The 21,604-nt window shown below is 44.1% G+C and overlaps 1 long non-coding RNA gene across 2 annotated transcripts in view; it reads right to left on the bottom strand.

The window, feature by feature from the left end:
• Positions 1-2,996, bottom strand: part of LOC130296774 (uncharacterized) — a 91,172-nt gene extending 88,176 nt beyond the window's left edge. For both annotated transcript variants that reach the window (XR_008849285.1, XR_008849286.1), the window contains exons 1-2: positions 2,932-2,996; positions 2,449-2,608 (exon numbers count right to left, since the gene is read on the bottom strand). This is a non-coding gene — a long non-coding RNA (uncharacterized LOC130296774). The remainder of the gene's footprint in view (positions 1-2,448; positions 2,609-2,931) is intronic.
• Positions 2,997-21,604: the final 18,608 nt, after the last annotated feature.

Genomic DNA, 21,604 nt, shown 5'->3' with positions numbered 1-21,604 from the left:
CATGGGGGGGGGGGGCATCCCGGCGATGTGCCGGGATGCCTGCCGAATGATTTCAGCTTGCATCCCGGTCCTTAAGGACTCGGGATGCAGGGCGTATGCATACGCCCGTTGTCCTTAAAAGGTTAAAGGAGAACTCCGGCCCTAAGACATCTTATCCCCTATCCAAAGGATAGAAGATAAGATGTCTGATTGCGGGGGACCCTCCGCTATCTCGCATGCAGCACCCACCTCTGGGAGCTGTCTTAGGGCCGGAGTACCCCTTTAATGCATTTTCAGTAAATCTGTTGCATGATTCAGTAAATCACTCCGGTCAGCTATTTCTACGTGGCAGAGAAGAGCAGAGATACCTGCAACAGCAAACCAGAGCACATGGGAATTTCCCCGAGCCAGACAATGTGGGATGAGAGGAACTAACCTTGGCACCACACAAGGCACAATACATTCTCTGACAGCTGGCACACAACTTCACTATCCATCTTTTTTCAATCAAGACTTGTGAGCCCTTTTCCCTTGTAGATTGTAAGCAGGGTCCTCTTTTCCAGGACTTTTGAGCCCCCATCCCTTTTAAATGGTAAGCTTTTGTGGGCAGGATCCTCTCTCTCAAGACCTGTGATTTTTCTTTCCTTGTAGCTTGTAAGCTTTCACAGAGATAGATCTTTCTCCTAGAAGTTGCAAGTCCCTTTTCCTTGTAGATTGTAAGCTCTTGTGAGCAATGTGGTCTCTTTCGGGATTTGTGAGCCCCTTTTCCTAGTAGATCGTAAACCATGATGGGCAATGTCCTCTCTCCTAGGACTTGTGAGCCCCTTTCACCTAGATTTTAAACACTTATGTACAGTATTCATAAGGATATGCAAGCCTTCTTCCATTGTAGAGTGCAGGCCCTTGTGGGCAGGGTCATCTTTTTCAGGACTTGTAAGCCCCGTTCCCTTGTAGATTGTAAGCTCTTGTGGATAGGGACCTCTCTCCCACGACTTGTGAGGGTCCTCTCTCCCACGACTTGTGAGGGTCCTCTCTTCTAGGACTTGGAAGTCCTTTTTCCTTAAAGATTGTAAGATCCTTGTGAGAAGGGTCCTATTTTTCCGGGAAATGTCAGCTCTCCCCACCCACCCAGACTGTAAGCTCTCAAGGGCATTGCCCTCTCTTCCAGGACTTGCAAGTCCTTTTTTGTTCCAGATCGTAAGCTCTCATGAACAGGTTTCTCTCTCTCGGGACTTGTGAGGCCTCTTCCCTTGTAGATGGAAGGAGCCTTTTTAGCAGCATCAACAATCAGCAATGGAGAACTAGTGGATACTATTCGGTATTTGGGAAAGCTTATTGACAAGAGTAAATGAGCAACCAGTGGATGTAACATTAGCATTTTTCTGTTATGTACAACGGAAGGGAACTGCCTAAACACACACAATGGGCCTCATTTATTAAGGCTTTTCCGAGGAGGTTTTTTTTTGTGTCATGTGCCAGAATTTCAGACAAAAAAATCCTCAAAAAACCCTACTAACTCTCCACTTTACTCACAAAACCCTACAAAGGGGCGTGGTCATCAGGGAAAAGGGCAGTGTCCCCCCCCCCCCCCCCCCAAAAAAAAAAAAAAACAACTACATTTTCTAAAGAAACCTACATATTTACTAACATTTCCGCATAAAATGTGGTGGATTTGAGCTCTGGAAAACCGGACAGCTGAGAACAGGTGTAAAAAAGAAAAACAAAATAGTAAATACCACAAATAAATACCTGTGGGAAACAAAAACCCACAAAGAAAACTCCACTCCACTCTTAGTAAATGAGGGCCAAAATAGCAAACCCTCAGCTATTGAAGGTATTACGTAAGGATTTGTTTTCAACCTCTGAATGTAAACAAGAATGTTACCATTCACTAGCAGCAAGCAATGATCTTGAAGATGTAAAGTGTATCAGAAAATTACAGAACTAGTCTTTTAGCTTTCTTTACCTCATATCTATGGACCATAAAGCATGTGGCATCTTTTGTAGAACATTTCATACACCTAGATATGGTCTCAGATTTCCTTTCTAGAAATGCCCCTATACTAGGGTTGTCTCCATCAGCCATATCTTTTATATTTTTGTGGTATGGGGTGTGATGCAAAGGACAGATGGAATTACCCTAGGGGCAGATGGCATTAACCCCTTGTATTCATGACGCCAGGGCATGGTTTATCCTCAATACGACCCGAAGGTATACTGCTGGATCCTGGGCTAGGCACGGGGGCAATAATGACTCCGATGCCAAGTTATGGATAACGGTAGCTTTACTGAGGTTAGACAGGTGGAAAAGTCTATATAGTTCAGCCAGGGACAAGGAGGTGACCATTGACTTCAGAGACCTTAAGGGCTTGCTGGGACTTGTAGTAGATGTGGACAATTTAGTGCAGGCCACATTGACTAGACAGATGACTTTGACTTGACTGACTTGTTAACAAGATTGTGACTTACTTGCAGGTTTGTAGCTTGTGGCTGCAGACTGGACTTGAGGCCTCCAATATTCTGGACACTCACTTAGGCACGACTTGACTGGACCTCAGCAAAGACTAAGAGAGTGCAGAGTGGTTGGGTCCCATTGGTCACCCCTTGGTCACCTGGTCACTGATACCTCCTGGGTAACAATTACATGACAAATCACATGGTGAACAGTCTTAAAGGTATAACATAGGGATTATATACAATTACAATAAACAGATGCCGGGGGGGGGGGGCAGGGGACACTGTAAGAGGCTGCCTAACAGGGCAGCAAGGGTACGGGGTAACACCTCCCGTACTGGGCCACCACATTTAAATTTCTCTTTTTTTATCCCTGGAAACAAAATAAATGATCTGGAGAAGTTCCCTTTCTTGGAGTTTTTGGAACATCCTTTGTTCTCATCACATGGAGCTTTCCAAGATAACACTTTACTCTGTCCAAACGGCTGGAAGTCTTACCACAAAAGCCTCTGATGAAGATCCAGCCCGGAGATTCACCCTGTGTGAGCACTTTATTATCTAGAGACAAGCTGTTTGTGAGAAGAAAGCCGTGTTATGCAGGATCTGGACATTCTATTAGAGAAACAATGTATCCTACGCTAGTGTGGCCACCTCAAAGACTTTCCGCAATGCATTTAGACATAGCGCCTACACCTTTATATGTGAGGGAAAGTATAAATCTACTCACCAATACCTGGGTATAGACAGCTATAACACATAAATCGGTGCTGCACCAGACACTCTAAATGGGAACCAATGAACACACATAAATATTAGTGGGCTCAACTAATGAATAAACAAAAGATGGGTGCTACCAATGCTTCATAAAAGACACAATAATTCCAAACAAGAAATAGCAAAAGCACACACAGGCGCACACCAATAGATAAATAACAATTTGTACTTTATTCAGGTCACATAATAAACAATGTATACAATTAAAAACAATTAAAATATGTGAGCCAAATAACACATGGTCTCCCAAAGCAACTGATGGGAACCCCCAGTGACCTGGAGAGTCCCCTCAAGGGATACCCGCTAATCCACAATATTGTGTAACAAACACTCCCTTGTCACCGTATACCCCTATATGTCTATGTAGATGTATGAGTATTATTGCACAATTCCTAGCAGCCAAAGGATGTAAACTAACATACACAGTAAACAAATTCTATGCAAACACAGGTGTGGTGTCCCGGTACAGGACCTGGTCCTGTCCCTTTGTCTGGAGTCCCCTCAGCCAGAGTCCCTCCATGCTAATGGGCTCTCCTGAAGGGCTAACCCCTAGTCGCCTCTTAATATGGTAATATTTAATGTATATATTTATATATTTAATTAATCTAGCATATCTCTGTATAGGACCTTAGAGGTCACGTGCCTTTAATTTATGTTATGCTATGGTTTAAGGACCTTTGGGTCATGTGATATACCCAGAGTTCCATGGGTCAGGACTGACAGGTTTGGCTATCCAATGAGCTTTGTTCCACCCCCTTTATATACAAGGGGCTGCTGCCACTTAATTCTCTCTCTTCCTGACGGATTATCAGAGAAAGCACATCTCATATCTTCAGCACCAATTCAAGCTAGGCCTGAAGCCTTATCTTCCGCAGCCACTAAACCGTGAGTTATCCAGCTCAAAACTACTAAAATCCTGTGTGACTACCACAACTCAATTATCCTAAATTCAGTAGCACAGTGGCTAGCAGTCAAAGCTCATTGATATCTAAGAAGTCCCAGCAAACCTGTTAGGAACCTGTAACATGGTCCTCTATACAAAGACTGTTCTGTTTCCTGCAGTTGCATAAAATATGCAGTAAAGTTTATTCCGGTTTTCATCAATATCTGTGGACATTCAATTATTTCTCCCTACTGTTTCTGGGACGGTTGGCGGTAGGACCATTACCCTAAGGAAACCGCATCCTGGCATCACGACAACATAGGGTTAATACCAATACCCTACACTACCACTCTGCAACACCCCTATTGCATCCTTCCATCCCGGCACCACACAGACAATAATGAAAGTGCACAATAATAAGCAGCCACAGTATTAACAGCCACAATATTCGCAGTAATACTACCTAATATGCGGTCAACGGAGGAAAGACAATTAGCAATACATCACATAGTAGGTACCGGAGCTGGTGTCCCCCCAGAAACAGGTCCCCACACGTTCCGTCAACAAGGGGGACTTCCTCAGGGGCACGAGGGTCTTTGGGAGACCATGTGTTATTTGGCTCCCATATTTTAATTGTTTTTAATTGTGTGATATATACATTGTTTATTATGTGACCTGAATAAAGTACAAATTGTTATTTATCTATTGGTGTGCCCCTGTGTGTGCTTTTGCTTTTTCTTGTTTGGAACTAAATGGGGACCAGATCCGTGATCAGACATCTTATCCCCTATCCTTTGGATAGGGGATAAGATGTCTAGGGGTGAAGTACACCTTCAAGCTGTGTAAACACGTAGTGGTAGCAGCCAGACTGTCAGATAGGACTCTATGTTAACAACAGAGTAGGAGAGAAGCAGCAGCCACAACAGACTAGATGTAGTTCAGGGCGCAGTATAAGGTTAAACAAACTAATACCACAGGTACCCTTATTAGGGAAGGCAATTGTCAGGAACCGGACTGGTAAGCGGTTAGGATGCAGGTAGTGGATCCTCAGTGTCAGTGGGGCGATGACGTGGGCCATATCAGGGGACCGGTTCTAAGAAGTTACTGGTTTTCACCAGAGCCCGCCGCAAGGCGGGATGGACTTGCTGCGGCGGTAACTCCCAGGTCGTATCCCCTGATAGCGACTCAACCTCACTGACAGCTGAGACAGGCGCGGTACACAAGGCCAAGGCAAGGTCGGACGTAGCAAAAGGTCAAGGCAGGCGGCAAGGTTCGTAGTCAGGGGCAACGGCAAAGGGTCTGGATACACAGGCTAGGGATACACACATTTTGAACTGATTGGACCAGGCACCAATTAATGGTGCACTGGCCCTTAAATCTCAGGAAGTTGGCACGTGCGCGGCCCCGCTCCTCTGCCGGGAGGAAGGAGCAGTGGGAAGACGGTGAGTGAGTTGGGATGCGATCCGTGAGCGGGAACGCCCCGCCACACGGATCGCATCCCTCCCACAGACAGGGGAACAGTGCTATCGGTCAGGAGCAGTGACTGGAGTGCTGTCAGAGAGAGGACGCCGTGAGCGCTCCGGGGAAGCAGCGGGACCCGGAGCGCTCGGCGTTACAGCAATCAAATACAAGTGTCAACTAGGCACAGAAAAGCTGGTTATCCCTAATAATAAAACTTAACTTTTATTTAGATGTCTATTAAGACTGACGTGAATTAAAAATACCTATATTGTCACGGTTTTTGGGAGAGTTCACTAGATACCACAGTGTAAAGGTGTATTGGGAAAAATTCCCATCCAATTCTATAGCTAATGCCACTGACACTGTAAATATAGGTTATAATATGTATTATTTTAGCCTAAGGCTGCAGGCCATTAGGCTGTGAACCGTGACAACATTGAATTTTAAAACCAAACAGACACTGCCACCTAACTAGTTTCACTCAAATACATGAGAGGTGCAGGCTACATCAGAGGTGCAGGCTACTTCAAAAATGAGCCGACCGGAGTCACTATCTGTCTCCGCCAAGCTCATTAACCCCTTGGGGACCGAGACCATTTTGACCCTAAGGAGCAGAGCATTTTTTGCAATTATCACTTTAAGCATTAATAACTCTGGGATGCCTTCACTTCTGAATTTGATTCAGAGATTGTTTTTTCGAGACATATTCTACTTTATGTTAGTGGTAAATTTTCGTCGATACTTGCATAATTTTTTAGTGAAAAATTCGAAAATTTCATGAAAAAATTGAAAATTTTGCATTTTTATAACTTTGAAGCTCTCTGCTTGTAAGGAAAATAGACATTTCAAATAAATTATATATTGATTCACATATACAATATGTCTACTTTATGTTTGCATCATAAAGTTGACATGTTTTTACTTTTTGAAGACATCAGAGGGCTTCAAAGTTTAGCAGCAATTTTCCAATTTTTTAAGTAAATAAAAAAATCTGAATTTTTCAGGGACCAGTTCAGTTTTGAAGACAATTTGAGGGTCTTTATGTTAGAAATACCCCATAATGGACCCCATTATGAAAACTGCACCCCTCAACCTATTCAAAATGACATTCAGTAAGTTTGTTTCCCCTTTAGGTGTTTCACAGGAATAGCAGCAAAGTGGAGGCAAAAATTCTAAATCTTCATTTTTTACACTAACATGTTCTTGTAGACCCATATATTTAATTTTTACAAGGGGTAAAAGGAGAAAAAGCCCCCCAAAATCTGTAACCCAAATTCTCTCGAGTAAGGAAATACCTCATATGTGGATGTAAAGTGTTTTGTGGGCGCACTAGAGGGCTCAGAAGAGGAGGAGTGACAATGGGATTTTGGAGAGCAAATTTTGCTCACCACTGTTCCAAAAAATCTGTCAGTCACCGGTGGGGTGTAAATGCTCACTACACCCCTTGTTACATTCCGTGAGGGGTGTAGTTTCCAAAATGGGGTCACATGTGGGAATTTTTTTTTTTTTTTTTGCGTTTATGTCCTAACCGGTGTAATGTCAGCATTTATGTTATCCACCCCTTTGCAAATCACCAATTTAGGCCTCAAATGTACATGGCACTCTCACTCCTGAGTCTATATGGGGTATTTCCGTACTTGGTAGAAATTGTGTTACAAATTTTTAGGGGTCTTTTTTTCCTTTTACCTCTGAAATGAAAAGTATAGGGCAACACCAGCATGTTAGTGTAAAATGTTTTATTTTTTTACACTAACATGCTGGTGTAGACCCCAACTTTACCTTTTCATAAGGGATAAAAGGAGAAAAAGCCACCTAAAATTTGCAACACAATTTCTCCCGAGTACGGAAATACCCCATATGTGGCCCTAAACGGTTGCCTTGAAATACGACAGGGCTCCAAAGTGAGAGAACACCATGCGCATTTGAGACCTAAATTAGGGATTTTCATAGGGGTGGACCCGGATGCAAGCGTTTAACGTTATATTTAGGGTTAGTGTAGTGTTGTGTTTTTAGGGTACATTCACACGGGCGGGGGTTTACAGTGAGTTTTCCACTGCAGTGGAAAAGTTGCCGCATCTCAAACTTGATGCGGGAAACTTGCTGTAAACCCCTGCCCATGTGAATGTACCCTGTACATTCACGTGGGGGGGGGGAGGGACTACAACTCCCAGCATGCTCTGACAGACCGTGCATGCCAGGAGTTGTAGTTATAAAACAGCTAGAGGCACACTGGTTGGAATTGGGAAACACTGAGTTAGGTAACAGACTACCGTAGTGTTTCCGCACCACTGTCTGTTTCCTACCTCAGTTTTTCCCGACCCATGTGCCTCCAGCTGTTGCAAAACTACAACACCCAGTATGCATGGACTGTCGGTGCATGCTGGGAGTTATAGTTTTGCAACAGCAGGAGGCACACAGATTGGGAAACACAGACAATATTTCCCAACCAGTGTGCCTCTAGTTGTTGCAATACTACAACCCCCAGCATGCCCGGACAGCCGAAGGGCATGTTTGGAGTTGTAGCTATGCAACAACTGGAGCAGAACAGTTTGGAGACCACTGTGTAGTGGTCTCCAAACCGTAGCCCTCCAGATGTTGCAAAACTTCAACTCCAAGCGTGGCCAGATTGCCCAGGCATGCTGGGAGTTGTAGTTTTGAAACTCCTAGAAGAAGCAGTGAAGATCACTTTATGGTGATCTTCACTGCTGCCTCTGATGCCGGCCGCTGCTTCCACTTGCCTGCCGCCTCCTATCAGCCACCGGTCCCTGGTCCCTGCACCGTAATCGCAGGTAACTGCCGCCAGTCCCCACCGCATCCACGGTCCCTGCACCATCGCCGCCATCATTCCCCCGCTCGGCCCTGAAATGAATTTTCACCCCCGCCCCTGCCCTGCGATTCGCCGGTCAGTCCTGATTGGCCAATCACAGGGGATAGGAGGAGGTGGCACCCTGTCACCTCCCTCCTATCCTTCAGAATAATCAGGGATATGTCTAACAGCTGCGATCATCCCTATTTTCGTGGCTATAAGGTCAGCAGAGACCCGATCAGCCCGGAATTGCCGCAAACCGCCGATCTGAATTGCCAACATGGGGGGCTCTCAGGCTCCCCCCAGGCATTTGCGCGGGATGCCTGCTGAATGATTTCAGCAGGCATCCCAGTCCGATTCCCATCCGGCTAGCGGCGGGGATCGAAATTCCCACGGGCGCACAGGTACGCCCTTGGTCCTTAACCCCTTAACGACAATGGACGTAAATGGACGTCATGGTGACGTGGTACTTAACGCTCCATGACGTACATTTACGCGCCGCCATGATCGCTCCGGTGCTCGCGTCATGCAAGGCAGGTCCCGGCTGCTATCAGCAGCCAGGGACCCGCCGGTAATGGCGGACATCCGCAATCGCACGGCTGTCCGCCATTAACCCCTCAGATGCCGTGATCAGTACAGATCATGGCATCTGCGGAAGTGCGGTACTTTGAATGGATGATCGGATCGCTGCCGCGGGGATCCGATCATCCAGCATGGCAGCCGGAGGTCCCCTAACCTGTCTTCGGCTGTCTCCTGGGGTCTTCTTCTCTGGTCTGAGATCAAGCATAGCACTGAACAGTATTACCAATCAAATGATTGATATGAATAGTCCCCTATGGGGACTATCAAAGTGTAAAAAAAATAATAATAAGTAAAAAAAAATGTAAAATAAAAAAAGTACAAAAATTTGAAAAATCCCCTCCCCCAATAAAAAAGTAAAATGTCAGTTTTTCCCATTTTACTCCCAAAAAAGCGTAAAAAAAAACCTAATACACATATTTGGTATCGCCATGTGCGTAAAAGTCTGAACTATTAAAATATATTGTTAATTATCCTGTACAATGAATGGCATAAACATAAAAAAAAATAAAAAAAAGTCCAAAATTGCTGCTTTTTTGTCACATTTTATTCCAAAAAAAATTAATAAAAAATTTATAAAATGTAAAACCTAAGCAAAAGTGGTACTGATAAAAAACATCAGATCATGGCGCAAAAAATGAGCCATCATGCCGCCCCATATACGGAAACATGAGAAAGTTATAGGTGGTCAAAATAGGGCAATTTCAAACATACTAATTTTGTTAAAAAAATTTTTTTAAGCAGTACAATTATAGAAAAGCATATAACATGGGTATCATTTTAATCGTATTGACCCACAGAATAAAGAAAACATGTCATTTTTACCGGAAAGTGTACAGTGTGAAAACAAAACCTTCCAAAATTTGCAAAATTGCAGTTTTCTTTTCAATTTTCCCACATAAATAATATTTGTTTGAATGCGCCGTACATTTTATGGTAAAATAAGTGATGTAATTACAAAGTACAATTGGTGATGCAAAAAACAAGGCCTCATATGGGTCTGTGGATGGAAATATAAAAGAGTTATGATTTTAAGAAGGCGAGGAGGAAAAAACGAAAATGCAAAAATAAAATTGGCCTGGTCCTTAAGGCCAAAATGGGCCTGGTCCTTAAGGGGTTAAGTACCAGGGCGCAAGGGCTTAACTGTACGCCCGTGTGGTCCCCAACAGGTTAAAATTAATGGGGTGAGGCTGCCCCAAAATGTGATGCGAATGCACCGTAAGTCTTTCTTTTATATTTCCCATTCCTTTGGGATCCACTTCTGGCTTTGGCTCAAAAACTACAGTGGCAGTTTTCTAAATTGGAAACGCAGCCTTATACCTGCAATGCAAAACCGCAGCAATTTGTGGTAAATTGCAAGGGGTTTCACCCCATGGCACACTACCGCTGTGTGTGAACTACTGTAACTATACATGGACAGCTGCTTTAGGGCACTCACCGGACTCAAAGGACATATTATGACATCCTGTATAATTTCCATGTAGCTGAACATTTAGGCTTTATCCAAAAGTTGCCTTTTTTCAAGGTAATTCTGCAGTTTCCATGATCATATCAATTAGGCTGTTCTCACATGCTGCATTGTAATTTTGCTGCTTTTTCCACAGTTTCCAAAACTGTGGCATAAAAACCCTGCAAAGTAACTATAAAAAAACAAAAAAACAAAAATGCAACATGTTAACACAGCCTTCATAAGTTTCCTCTATGGGCACAGACAAGATAAAATGGTTGCAGGATTCGTTTGATCAGACCAAACGTGACATTAATGGCATTCCAGTAATGTTTGACTCCGGAACATTCTACCACACTGGGTTTTTCCAAATGTTAGCGCCATCTCTGCTGGAACTTGAAAGAATTTCTCCTGAGTTAAATTATAAGGTGCCTGACGGCCTCCTATACTGTGCAGCAGCTTGGATCGGAATGCAAACGTGAGATAAGGCTGGATTTTTATACTTTAACCCTTACATGTACACAGTACAGTCAAACATATGGACTGGAGCCTGCAATGCTCTATGATGCAACCAGTCCAGTCCTGCCAGTGTAGGCTACTAGTGACTATGGACACCAGTATTTGTAGTATTTCCATGCTGGACATAGATGACTTGACTTTTGGTACAGCCACATCATAATGATCTGAATGGTGACGATATACGGCCGTTTCCCCAGAACCGTGGAATGCACCTCCTTATTTGGCAGGAGACAGAAGACTATGGGGCAAACAATGCGGTTATGTAAATGACACCTAGCATCACATCAAGGGAAGCAGCGCTATCATTATCATAGTCATGGCGGCCTCACATCATATGGAACAATTATCATACTGGCAGCATCTGGATCTCATTCCTAATGTCAAACATGTTCAAGCAAAATGTTTCCAGAAAGACACAAGCAAATTCTGCTTATAATAAAGAAAATGAATGCGAAGAATCATCTCCGGTCAATCTACTGAAAAAAAAAAAATGAAGGAATGAAAAAATTTTATTTGAATGTTCACTCAAAAGTTATATAGTCCCTTCAGAAGGAGTCTTCTCAGCTATTCTGCCATGCTACAGCAGAGACTCTTCTCCTTCACCCTCTGGCAGCTGCCACTATAGTCCCTACTTACTTCCCCTGCAGAATGAGTCTTCTCAGCTATTCTGCCATGCTACAGCAGAGACTCTTCTCCTTCCCCCTCTGGCAGCTGCACCTATAGTCCCTACTTACTTCCCCTGCAGAAGGAGTCTTCTCAGCTATTCTGCCATGCTACAGCAGAGACTCTTCTCCTTCCCCCTCTGGCAGCTGCACCTATAGTCCCTACTTACTTCCCCTGCAGAAGGAGTCTTCTCAGCTATTCTGCCATGCTACAGCAGAGACTCTTCTCCTTCCCCCTCTGGCAGCTGCCACTATAGTCCCTACTTACTTCCCCTGCAGAAGGAGTCTTCTCAGTTATTCTGCCATGCTACAGCAGAGACTCTTCTCCTTCCCCCTCTGGCAGCTGCCACTATAGTCCCTACTTACTTCCCCTGCAGAAGGAGTCTTCTCAGCTATTCTGCCATGCTACTGCAGAGACTCTTCTCCTTCCCCCTCTGGCAGCTGCCACTATAGTCCCTACTTACTTCCCCTGCAGAAGGAGTCTTCTCAGCTATTCTGCCATGCTACGGCAGAGACTCTTCTCCTTCCCCCTCTGGCAGCTGCCCCTATAGTCCCTACTTACTTCCCTTGCAGAAGGAGTCTTCTCACCTATATGGTAGAGACTCTGCTTTGTTCTGCACTGCAGTGAATAGATGATCATTATACAGAGACTTGGCTGTGGGACAATAACTAAACATGTTTGCCCTCCAATACTAAGCTTATGAGGTCTCTAAACTGTATTTGCCATTAGGCACCCTGGGCCTGTGCTTAGGGCAGTACTATTGATAGGAGGGGGGGGGGGGGCGGGGGGGAGCACTTCAGTGAGTAAGAAAAATGATAATACTAAATAATAAAATGTTGATGTTGCTGCTGATGCCATGCTATAGCCTGGAGAGAAAAAAATACATCATCACTTGGTTAAAGGAGTACTCTGCTGACCCAGAATTCAAAACATTTTGTTCCCAATGCGGGGTTGTGACGTCCCAGCTACGGCCCCTTGTGATGTCAAGCCATGCCCCCTCAATACAAGTCTATGGAAGTGGGTGTGCTGACAGCCACACCCCCTCCCATAGACTTGCATTGAGGGGGCGTGGCGTGATGTCGCGAGTAGTGTGGCCATGACGTCACAACCCCTCTGCCCGCTCCCAGTGTTCTGAACAGAGATTGTGGGGGTCCCAGCAGCGGGGCCTCCGCAATCAGACATCTTATCCCCTGTCCTTTGGATAGGGGATAAGATGTCTAGGGGCGGAGTACCCCTTTAAATTCACATGGGTCAGAACAGCTGCAAATGAAAAAAAGTATAGAATTTGCTGCTTTAGGTTAAAACAAAAACATATATTAATATCATTTTAATTAGCAGGAGACGGCATAAGGGTTTCCTCCTAACATTCTCCCAGCCCTCTGCTATGGAGCATATGGTAGGTGTTCACACTGGTGTGCTGCTCTCTGGTGGCCATTGTTTCTGTGATGCTTTGTCTGTGGGGTGGTGCGGCTCAGAGCCAGGGCCTTGGTTGGGCAGCAGTGGGGCTGCCTGGCCACTGTGGGCATGGTGTCTCGGAGGTGGTGGTCGCCGCCCGGCGCTACACCAGTGTCAGGTTAGGGACCCACTCTAGGTGGCCTTGACGTGTCGAGTAGGCTTGTACTTTTTGATCAAAATGTATACTAACAACCTGTTAGTTTTTGAAATTATGCTGAGAAGCAAGTAGATCAAAATACAAATGGTGGATGTGCGGCTATGTTTCTCTATTTGTGTTGTACATTTGTAGTCTCTCCCTTCTTCCAGCACTCAACTCCACCCATTCGGCCCAGGCGTTTTTAATTAGCAGGAAGAGTTTCCTCCTAACATTCTCCCAGCCCTCTGGTAGGGAGCACAAGGTAGGTCTTCACACTGGTTTGCTGCTCTCTGGCGGCCATTGTTTCTGTGATGCTTTGTCTGTGGGGTCGTGTGGCCCAGAGTCAGGGGCTTGGTCGGGCAGCATTGGGGCTGCCTGGCCACTGGTCATTCCCCCTGTGGGCATGGTGTCTCGGAGGCGGTGGTTGCCGCCCGGTGCTACGCTAGTGTTAAAAAAATACAATGTGAGGCAAAAAGTCCAGCTCTCCCTCTATAGTCCAGAGCGTCTCGGACAGGAATTAACCACTTCCATGCAATATTAATCAAACAAACATGATGGACCAGCACTTGGTTCGGTAAAATAGCAAGGAAGAGGAGGAGTCATCAACAGAAATACAATACATCTGTTGCAGGTGAGTAACCTCCTCCACTTATCTACCCTTTTGTGTCACACTCCTACTTATTGGCATGATAGAAAAGATGCATATTCTATATAACATAGTTCACACACAGAAATAAATACGCATAGGGTTAACAGATAAATATGCCAGTGTTAGGTTAGGGACCCACTCTGACTAGGTGGCCTTGACGTGGCGAGTGGGCTTGTACTTTTTGACAAAATGTATACTAACAACCTGTTTTTTTTAATTATGCTGAGAAGCAAGTAGCTCAAAATACAAATTTTAAATTACAAATTATAAAAAGTCAGCTCACCCTCTAACGGGAAGATATCCGGGTGCACAGATATCCACAGTGCCGTAGAGCAACCAACAAATATAAAGAAATATTAATCCAGCGCTCGAGTAGTAGATAAAATCAGGATTATTAAATTCCATTAAAAACATCATGTAGACACGTACCACTATAGCGTAGCTTGACGCATTTCGTGGTGTCCCACTTTATCAAAATCTTTTGATAAAGTGGGACACCACGAAACTCCTAAGATAAGCTATAGTTGTACGTGCCTACATGATGTTTTTTTTTTATAGAATTCAATAATCCTGATTTAATCTACTTCTGGAGGAGCGCTGAATTATTTTCTTCATATTCATTGGAAGAAAATAATCTATTGGATGTAGTGTCATGGGCAATGTTCTGCTGGAAACCTGGGGTCCTGGCATTATGTGGATGTTACTATGACACCAGGCCTGGTGCAAGAATTTTTGCCATCCTAGGCGAAAGCTAATTTTGCTGCCTCTTGGCACTGCCCATTGGCTCCTCCTGATGTATGGAAGTGCGTACGATGTCAGGATGTTGAAGGACCTGACCTTAGTGATTGCCCCTGTCTGCCTCGGAGGTGGCGCTGCTATCCTCCAGCAGGCTGAAAAATGCAGATTATAGTACGGGTGGGGGTAGCGTGGCCTGGTTTTGCTTGATGGGCAGGGGCTTTGGATGGGTGGGTGCTTCAGATGCTGGCAAACTTTATTGCAGTAGGCAGAGCGGCACCCCCATCAAGAGGGTGCTCTAGGCGGCTGCCTATTTTGCCTATAGGCAGAGCTAGCCCTGTATGACACATGTCACCTTCCTGAACACTGTATTTGCCCTCTTCATGGCAGAAAAAATTCCCTAATGGCAGTGCCCGCTGTCAACACGATAATGCCCGGTTTACATCTTTGATTTGAATTAGATTCATGGCAAAATCAATGTCAAATCTAATAACAGTTCACATTCCCTGCATGTGAATGAAGTTTTTGCTACCCGGTTCACAGGCAACAGAAAATGTGAAGCTCTGATACATTTTTAGTTGTGGTTGCATTGCATACCATGACAGATTGACAGACAGGGTTAAATAACCTTGACCGGACTTTGCACTGACCTCTGTGCCTCACATGCTTGTACTTCATGTGCATCTGTTTACCTAAGGCAAACACAATGCTGGCTTCATGCTGGACTGACTACAAGGTAAAGGTCAATAGTTTACTGTCCTAGTTTTTACTAATCAGTTACTAAGCTGCGCCCCCAGTGGCCACATGAATATTACATGCTCACTTTACAGTGGCATCTGTTGTGGCAGCTTAACGCAATGGGGGAGATTTATCAAAACCTGTGCAGAGGAAAAGCAGACCAGTAGCCCATAGCAACCAATCAGATTGCTTCTTTCATTTTTAAAAAGTCCTCTGCAAAAAAAGAAAAAAAAAAGAACCAATCTAATTGGTTGCTGTAGGCAAATGGTCAACTTTTGCTCAGCCCAGGTTTTGATAAATCGTCCCCAACGCTTTTTCTTAACCCCTTAAGGACTCAGGGTTTTTCCGTTTGTGCACTTTTGTTTTCTCCCTCCTTACCTTTATAAAATCACAATTCTTTAAATTTTGCACCTAAAAATCCATATGTTGGCTTGTTTTTTATGCAAACAATTCTACTCTGTAATGACATCAGTCATTTTACCCAAAAATCTACAGCGAAATGTAAAAAAAATCATTGTGCGCCAAAATTGAAGAAAAAATGCCATTTTGTAAATTTTGGGGGACTCCGTTTCTATGCAGTAAATTTTTTGCTTAAAATGACACCTGATCTTTATTCTGTAGGTCCATACGATTAAAATGATATCCTACTTATATAGGTTTGATCATAACTACATTTAAACTACGGAAATTAATAAGTTTAAAATTGTCATCCTCTGACCCCTATACATTTTTTATTTTTCTGCGTACGGGGCACTTTGGAATTTTTTTGCGTGTACGCCATTGGCCGTGCAGTTTAATTAAGGATATATTTTTATAATGTGGACATTTCTGCGCGTGGCGATACCACATATCTTTATTTTTATTTACAGGTTTTTTTTTCAAATGGGAAAAGGGGGGTGATTCAAACTTTTATTAAGGAAGAGGTTAAAAGATCTTAACTTTTTTTTCACAAATTTTTTTGCAATGTTCTAGCCCCCATAGAGGGCTATAACACTGCACACACTGATCTTTTACATTGATCATTGTTATCCCATAGGATAACATTGATCAATGATTCTGCCGCTTGACTGCTCATGCCTGGATCTCAGGCACTCAGCAGTCATTCAACGATCAGACACACAGGAGGCAGGTAGGGATCCTCCTTGTGTGTTCCAGCTGTTCGGGACGCCGCAATCTCACCGCGGCAGTCCGGAATAGCCCACTGAGCTAGCCGGGATATGTTTACTTTCAATTTAGACACGGCAATCAACTTTGAACGCCGCGTCTAAAGGGTTAATAGCGCGCAACACCGCGATCAGTGCCACACACTATTAGCCAAGGGTCCCGGCCGTGACCCCGCGTTATAGAACGGGAGCGGACTCAGGGCGAACAGGTACCCCCTGAGTCCTTAAATGGTTAAAGGGGTATTCCAGGAAAAACTTTTTTTTTTTATATCAACTGGCTCCAGAAAGTTAAACAGATTTGTAAATTTCTTCTATTAAAAAATCTTAATCCTTCCAATAATTATCAGCTGCTGAAGTTGAGTTGTTCTTTTTTGTTTGTCAGCAGTGTTATCTCTGCTGACATCTCTGCTTGTCTCGATAACTGCACAGAGTAGGAGAGGTTTGCTATGGGGATTTGCTTCTACTCTGGACAGTTCTCGAGACAGGTGTCATCAGAGAGCACTTAGACATAAAAGAACAACTCAACTTCAGCAGCTCATAAGTACTGAAAGGATTAAGATTTTTAATAGAAGTCATTTACAAATCTGTTTATCTTTCTGGAGCCAGTTGAGATATATATAAGGTTTTTTCCTGGATAACCCCTTTAAGATCTGACAGATAAGTCTTTTTATTGATAATTGTTTTATGTAAATGGACAAAAGTGTTGGTTTGAATGGGAAGAAATTGTTGGCTTTAATGAAAAGAAACATTATTTCATGCAATAAATACTGTAGAGATGCATTGCTAGCACGTTGTTTACTTTTACAATGTGCCATCTCAGACTTAAAGGGATACTTCACTGCCCCAGTGTCTGGAACATTTTGTTCCGAATGCTGGGTGCGGACTGCGGGGGTCGTGACGTCACGCCACGTCTACTCAATGCAAGTCTATGGGAGGGGGTGCAAATTTTATTGCGAGATTGCAGTGTTTTTTCCCGCTGCAATCGGGGTTGCTCTCCACGGCAGAGGATTTTCCACAGTCCTGAGACCCCCTCTGATGGTAACAGTTTAACAATTTTAGTGCAAGCTCAAACTGGCCCAAAAAATAAGCAACCTCCAGTCACCCCTAAATCTGCTCCAGTGTCCTCCTGGGCCTGTTGTTATAGTTTGGGCCTGTTGTCAGAGACTGCGAACCATGAACGCCGTGTCATGACAGTATACCAGGGGTGGGGGACACCGGAGCAGTGTTGTATTTAAGAATAAGTAAAGTTTATTTTAATTTTTTAGGCCAATTTCATCCTTTTCTTAATGTTTTTAAACTCGTGTCCTATCCCCTATTTGTTCATCCTGGTTAATAAATAGCATACTATAGTACTACTGACACTTACACAGGCAGAGCAGAAGAAGAACGAGGGGTATGTTATCCTGCAGGTTTGTCATACAGGTATAGTGGAAAGCTGGGTGACAACCTGGATGGGCATTCTTAAGTTGCTGTTGGTAGTTATCAACACTAGACTGACATTAACCCTGCATGAGCCATTCACAGCTGGTGCCAAGTTCACAGCGTTCCGTGACTGGTCTCAATTTTCCAGCCAGGCAGGTTGCTCAATGTGTTGTCACTGGAGACTTGGCAGGCTCTGCGACCTTATTTAGTGTATGGGAACACCCAGAGTACTCCCCATGATTAAGTTTTGCCATTCTGTAATAGTCCTGACTGAAGCAGCAGGGAAGTCTCGGTGTCCTAGAATGGACAGAAAGTGAACCAGGGACCCCCTGTGAGAACTTACTATATGGAAACTTCATCCTATCAACTGGTCAAGTGTGCAGGTCATGTCTATGTCACAGTCCCTATTGCTTCATATGTCTCGGCAGGGTCTTCTTGACAGTCCATAAAAACATATTACACCCAGTGCCACAGACTGACATGGAATACACAGGAAGGACACCAGGGAAATAAAATCAAGGGTATAGGGGTTTTATGGGTAGAAAAATCCGGCCTCTTTCTGTTGCATGTCTCCTTTGCCTACATCGTGACAACCATCAAATGTTTTATGAGATTGTCAGACAGAAGGTGTCTGTCTCAGCTCAATGCAGAATTACTACACTTGGCCTGTGACAGAGTAAGTCTAAAAAGATAACACGTGAGTCTAGACCAGTGGTCCACAAACTGTGGCTCTCCAGCTGCTACAAATCAAAGTTTTTCAAAGAAAGGCACAGTTTGGAAAACAACGCGGGTACTGACAATTCTCTACATGGTAAATGTTGTCGACTCTAGACCGATACATTTTACCTGTACTGACTTGGGGGAGGGGTGGATGTGGTGACTACAACTTTGGGAGGGGGACTACAATATACAAAGGGAAGACAGTGTAGATGGAGAGCTGGGAAAAAGTAATAAAACCCAGTGGTGGAGTGGGGGAAGGGAATATAACTGATAAGAGTTAGGGTCTATTCACATGGCAGAATTTCCGCTTGTGGAATTCTGCCTCAAATTAAAGCTCATAGACTTCTATGGGATTCTGCCCTCCCATTCAAATTCCTGAATTTCCACTTGCGGAATTCTGCAAGCGGAACTTCAGAAGTGTGAATGGAAGTGCAGAATCCCATAGAAGTCTATGGGCTTTAAATGGTCACTGTAAGGGTCATGGCAGGTGGTGGATCCTCTGGGCCTGTGTGCATTATGACGTGAGCCATGCCAGGGAGCGGATTCTAAGGTTCCGCTGGTTTTAATCAGAGCATGCCGCAAAGCGGGATGGTCTTGCTGCGGCAGGTGGCACCCAGGTCGCTACCCCTGGCATGACTCGTCCACACAGGTTGCTGGGATGTGGCGTGGAACAAAAGGAAACTGGCAAGATGTGGTCAAGGTAACAGTAGGTCAGGGCAGGCGGCACAGGTGCAGGGTCAGGTAACGGAACAAGGATCTGTTACACAGAAATCAGGAACACAGAAACACAGTAGCTTTCTCTGGGGCACAAAGGCAACAAAGATTCAGCAGGGAACAAAAGGAGGAGCTGATACTCAAAGACAAGGTGCAGGTGTAGACAGCCCCGCCCGGCAGCGGGGACATGACAAGAGCGCGCTCACGGCCAGCGTGTCTGGCCGGAGCGCAGATGTTACAGTCACTCTCATTAAAACTAATTTTAGCTTGTGCACTTCTTATGGTAAATAAAAAAATCTTTCTAATATACTTTATTTAAAAAAATGAAGTTTTCTATGTTTTATTTGTGTTTAAAAAAAAAAGCTGCCATTGGTGTCTCCCTACTTGTCCAGAGCACATTTTTTGCACAGAGGTTGGACTCCTACTGGCCTGGTAGAAGTCCAAAAAGAGGAAATGCTGGGGGGGAGGGGTTAGGTGTGCAGGCTTATCCAATCATAGCTCACCTCTTACCCTGAACTGCTCGGGGCTGTGTGTAGCAGAGTGAGAGAGGAAGTTCTCCTCCGTATGGCTTCAGATGTCACAGCCTGCTGGGAGTCTGACTGAGACTGAGCAGAAAATACAGAGCAATATCAAGGTAGAAAACTAAAAAATTATAAAAATTAAGGCAGGGAGTGGTTTATCATGATGGGGGCAGTAAACTGGAAGGATTATAAAATTTTACAAGATCATGAGAGGTACTCTTTAATTTGAGGTGGAAGTGTGCAAGCAGAAATTTTGCTGTCAGAATAAACCCTAAGGCTAGGTTCACACTACGGATTATCTGCCTGCAATTCCGCTTTGAAATTGCAGGCAGAAATTCTGCTTACTAAAATGTTTAGTATAGTGAATGGGTTTCCGTTCACAAATTCACACTTCGTAATTTATGAAGCGGAATTTGTGAACGGAAAATACGCTTGAAAATTTCTGCCTGAAGAATGGTGTTGCTCATTCTTCAGGCAGAAATACTCAAGGAACACATTGCAGTCTATTGGAGACTGCAGTGGCCGCACTCGGAATCTCCATGCAGAAATTTTCTGCCCGGAGATTCCGCAGTGTGAACCTAGCCTAAAGGAAACCTAAATAAAAACATCAAGGGTATGTATACTAATGCAAGAAGCATCACTAATAAGAGGACCTGGAACTATTAGGCTAGGTTCAGACTACGGAATTTCCGTCAGAAATTCCGCTTGCTAAAATGTCTAGTGTAGTGAATGGTTTTCCGTTCACAAATTCACACTTCGGAATTTGTAAAGCGGAAAATCCGCTTTGAAAATCCGCTTGGAAATTTCCGCCTGAAGAAAGGCGGTGCTCTTTCTTCAGGCGGAAATCCGCACGGAACACATTGCAGTCTATGGGAGACTGCAGTGTCCGTGCGGTCCTAGCGCCGACTAATTCAGTCGGCGCAGGCGGAACTCGGAATCTCCGGGCGGAAATTTTCTGCCCGGAGATTCCGTAGTCTGAACCTAGCCTATATGTTTGAAGAAGACTATGATATAGTGGGGATAAGTGAGACATGGCTGGATGCGAGCTATGACTGGGCGGTATACAGGGTTACAATCTGTTTAGAAATGACCGTACAAGTTCCTGACACCTCTGTCCATGTCAGGAACTGTCCAGAGCAGGATAGGTTTGCTATGGGGATTTGCTCCTACCCTGGACAGTTCCTGACACAGACAAAGGTGTCAGCAGAGAGCACTGAGGTCAGACTGGAGATAACTACACAACTTCCTCTGTAGTATACAGCAGCTGATAAGTACTGGAAGGGTTAAGATTTTTAAATGGAAGTAATTTACAAATCTGTATAATTTTCTGGCACCAGTTGATTTGAAAACATTTGTCGGAGTACCCCTTCAACTTACAAAATCTATCAGATTTATCTTCCGGAATCATTTCTAAGACCTTGTAAAACTGGTCAGTTTTACAAGGTCAGGATCTCTTTCATGCGCAGAGGCTAAATGTCTCGACACACTTTGTAAAAGAAATCCTTTCCTAATATGAAAGCGACGTGCATTCATGCAGGACCGCTCTGTCTGAACAGTGCAGCCCACGTACTGAAGCTTATACGGACATTCAAGCAAATAAACTGCACAGTTGGTATAACAGTTCAAAGCACCTTTTGATTTAAAAAATATCCCCTGTTTGATTTGGTTTCAACCATACCACAACAGAGGCATTTTCTTTTTATGCACCTATTTACACCAGTCAAATAGGTGCGGAAATAGGAAATGTTTCTCATACTATAAATAAACAGATTGGATGTCACATGGA

The sequence above is a fragment of the Hyla sarda genome, chromosome 12 (genome assembly GCF_029499605.1).
Source record: "Hyla sarda isolate aHylSar1 chromosome 12, aHylSar1.hap1, whole genome shotgun sequence".
NCBI lineage: Eukaryota > Metazoa > Chordata > Amphibia > Anura > Hylidae > Hyla > Hyla sarda.
Note: the sequence above shows the minus strand (reverse complement) of the source record. Positions and strands in the feature narration are given on the sequence as shown.